We start from the raw sequence: 4,077 nt of genomic DNA, 5'->3' as shown, positions 1-4,077 counted from the left end.
TGCAAATGTGGGGACTGTGGGAATGGATTGAGTTGTCCGTCTGAGGTGGAAACTCATGGACACAGTCACACTGGGGAAAGGCCGTTCACCTGCTGAGTGTGGAAAGAGATTCACTCGCCTATCTCACCTACTGACATTCTAGCATGTTCGTAACGTTGAGAATCCATTCACTGCTCTGTATGTGGAAAGGGATTCAAATGACCATCCCATTTACTGACACAGCAGCACAGAGACCGGTTTGATACTTCACGTGTGGGAAGGGATTCACTCCATTGTCCCAACTGTTGACACTCCAGTAATAAGAACAGAAAATGCTGGAAATATCAGCGGGTCAGGCAGCAACTGTGGAGAGATAAACAGAGTTAATGTTTTAGGTCAATGGCCTTCGTTAAAACTGTTCTGACGAAGGGCCATCGACCTGAAACATTAACTTTGTTTCTCTCCACAGATGCTGCCTGACCCGCTGAGATCTCCAGCATTTTCTGTTTTTATTTCAGATTCCAGCATCCCGCAGTATTTTGCTTTTATGTGACACTCCAAAGTGTTCACATTGGGAACTGTTGCTTTACATACTCTGACTATGAGTAAAGGTTTCAAATTTCAAGGCGGGTGATGCACGAGAGAGAGAGGCTGTGTGTGGGAAGAAATTCAGCCACTTGCTGAGACAGCAGTGAGTTCACATGTGAGCTGCTGGGCTTGGATTCTGCTGTTATCCAGGACTGAACCAGGACTGAACCAGGACTTGGGCTTTTGTGTGAATTATTGGTTAATTTTATTTCAATCGGATCACAGAACATCATTCTCCAGTCACTCAATGGCGTAGCAGCTACCCAGCATGCTCCGCGGGGAGAATGTGTCCTATTCACAGTGGAGCAGCCCGGCGCGCAGGCGCAGTTGGCGGGCGGTATTTGGAGCATGCGCAGTGTGACCGTGACCGGAGCTGTGCGGGAGGCGGAGGGCTGGAGACCGGGTGTTGCAGCGGATGAGAAGCGGCGGGATACGGGGGAAGGATTGGACTCCGTCAGCAGCCGGTGCAGGCCGCAAGCCCCGGGTAGGAGCCGGTAAGTTGTGCGGTTGCAAATCCGGGGCTTTTGCCGGGAATAGGCCCAGCTGAACGGCCGCCATTTTGTCAAGGACAGGTTCAGTGCGCCGCCATTTTGTCTCATCGAGTAGTGGGGCGCATGCGCGGCCATCTCGGTTCAGGACCAGAGAGTGGGCGGGGCTTCAGGGTCCTTGCCTCATTGAAGTTATTGTCACTACACACAGGGGGTGAAGAACTGAACCCAACCACAGCAGAGGGAGGGAGGGAGGGAGGGAAGAAATGGGTTTGGATTTCAGCACAAGGAGGAGGGAGAGTGTGTGGGATGGGGATTTATAGAGAAACATAGACAATAGGTGCAGGATTGGCCATTCGGCCCTGCGAGCCTGCACCACCATTCAATGAGTTCATGGCTGATCATTCACCTCAGTACCCCTTTCCAGCATTCTCTCCATACCCCTTGATCCCTTTAGCCGTAAGGGCTATATCTAACTCCCTCTTGAATATATCCAATGAACTGGCCTCAACAACTCTGTGCGGCAGGGAATTCCATAGATTCACAATTTTCTGAGTGAAGAAGTTTCTCCTCATCTCGGTCCTAAATGGCCTACCCCTTATCCTTAGACTGTGACCCCTGGTTCTGGACTTCCCCAACATCGGGAACATTCTTCCTGCATCTAACCTGTCCAGTCCTGTCAGAATTGTATATGTTTCTATGAGATCCCCTCTCATCCTTCTAAATTCCAGTGAATATAAGCCTGGTCAATTCAGTCTTTCTTCATATGTCAGTCCTGTCATCCCGGGAATCAGCCTGGTGAACCTTCGGTGCACTCACTCAATATCAAGAATGTCCTTCCTCAGATTAGGAGACCAAAGCTGTACTCAATATTCAAGGTATAGCCTCACAGTTTTGGGGGAACAAGAGAAGAAAGAATGTTCAATAGAAACTAGGATTATCTGTCCTCAATTTCTATCCTGTACTTCCAGTGCTGACTTTTGTAAACTCCTTTCACAGGAGATCTGACAGAGTCACTCGATTCATCTCAATATCATCGGCCTTTGAATGTGGAAGGAGAAATGTGTGTCTGAGAAAAGATTTTAAACATCAGTGTGACTGGAAAAGCACCGAGACACACACACACCCGAGTGAGAGTGTTCCAGTGCACTGACTGTGGAAAGAGCTTTAACCAGTTACACAGCCTGACAAAACATCACACCATTCACAGCGGGGAGAAACCGTACACGTGTTTGTGTGTGGACCAGGCTTCAACTGATCATCCAACCTGGAGAGACACAAGGACACCGGCACCACGGAGAAACTGTGGGAATGTGGGGACTGTGGGAAGGGATTCAATTACCCGTCTGAGCTGGAAACTCATCGATGCAGTCACACCGGGGACAAACTGTTCACCTACCCCGAGTGTGGGAAGAGCTTCACTCGTTCAAATCACCTTCTAACACACCAGCTTGTTCACACTGGAGAGAGGCCGTTCATCTGCTCCGAGTGTGGGAAGGGATTTACTCGGTCATCCAACCTCACTGAACACCAGCTTGTTCACACTGATGAGAGACCTTTTAAATGCTCCGAGTGTGGGACCAGCTTTAAAACCTCTCGGGAACTACTACGACACCAGCGAGTTCACACTGCGGAGAGGCCATTCAGTTGCTCTCAATGTGGGAAGAGGTTCAAGCATGCATCCCACCTCACTGAACACCAGCGAGTTCACACTGGGACGAGGCCGTTCAGTTGCTCTCAGTGCGGGAAGAGATTCACACAGTCATCCATCCTGCTGAGACACCAGCGAATACATACTGGGGAGAGACCGTTTACTTGCTCTGAGTGTGGGAAGGGGTTTGTTTCGTCACCTGATCATTTGAGTCACCGGCGAGTCCACACTGGGGAGCGGCCGTTCAGCTACTCCAAGTGTGGGAAGGGATTCACTCAGTCATCCCACCTGCTGACACACCAACAAGTTCACAAGTGATTGCAGGGGTTGGATTCTGCTGTTATTGTTACTGTTAATCACATCCATGAATATTCACCCTGACAGTTGGGGTTTGTTGCTGCTGATGTAATTAACCCCAATAACTGGGCTGCAGTTTCATTTTCTGGATATCATCGAATCATAGAATGGTTACAGCACAAAGGAGGCCTGTCGAGCCATCGAGTCTGTGCCGGCTTGCTGCAACAGTATTTACATAAGAACATGGGAAATAGGAGCAGGAGTAGGCCACCTGGCCCCTGGAGCCTGCTCTGCCATTCAATAAGATCATGGCTGATCCGATCATGGACTCAGCTCCACTTCCCTGCCCGCTCCCCATGACCCTTTATTCCCTTATTGCTCAAAAATCTGTCTATCTCTGCCTTCAATATATTCAATGACCCAGCCTCCACAGCTCTCTGGGGCAGAGAATTCCACAGATTTACAACCCTCTGAGAAGAAATTTCTCCTCAGCTCAGGTTTAAATGGGCGGCCCCTTATTCTAAGACTATGTCCCTTAGTTTTAGTTTCCCCTATGAGTGGAAATATCCTCTCTGCATCCACCTTGTCAAGCCCCCTCATTATCATATATGTTTCGATAAGATCACCTCTCATTCTTCGGAACTCCAATGTGTATAGACTCAACCTATCTTCATAAGTCAACCCCCTCATTTCTGGAATCAACCAAGTGAACCTTCATTGAGCATCTTCCAATGCAAGTATATCCTTCCTTAAATACGGAGACCAAAACTGTATGCAGTACTCCAGGTGTGGCCTCACCAATACCCTGTACAGTTGTAGCAGGACTTCCCTGCTTTTATACTCTATCCCCCTTGCAATAAAGGCCAACATTCCATTTGCCTTCCTGATTACTTGCTGTATCTGCATACTCACTTTTTGTGTTTCATGAACAAGGACCCCCAGGTCTCTCTGTACTGCAGCACTTTGCAATTGTTTTCCATTTAAATTATAATTTTCTTTTCTATTATTTCTGCCAAAGTGGATAACCTCACATTTTCCCACATTATACTCCATCTGCCAAATTTTTGCCCACTC

General features: G+C 48.4%; 1 pseudogene; it reads left to right on the top strand.

Moving 5' to 3' along the window:
• The first annotated feature begins 1,321 nt into the window (after positions 1-1,321).
• On the top strand, positions 1,322-3,280 carry LOC139266722 (zinc finger protein 85-like; annotated as a pseudogene).
• Positions 3,281-4,077: the final 797 nt, after the last annotated feature.

Source organism: Pristiophorus japonicus, chromosome 7 (genome assembly GCF_044704955.1).
Source record: "Pristiophorus japonicus isolate sPriJap1 chromosome 7, sPriJap1.hap1, whole genome shotgun sequence".
Lineage (NCBI taxonomy): Eukaryota > Metazoa > Chordata > Chondrichthyes > Pristiophoridae > Pristiophorus > Pristiophorus japonicus.
The sequence above is the reverse complement of the archived record's forward strand: the minus strand, read 5'-3'. Positions and strand labels throughout refer to the sequence as shown.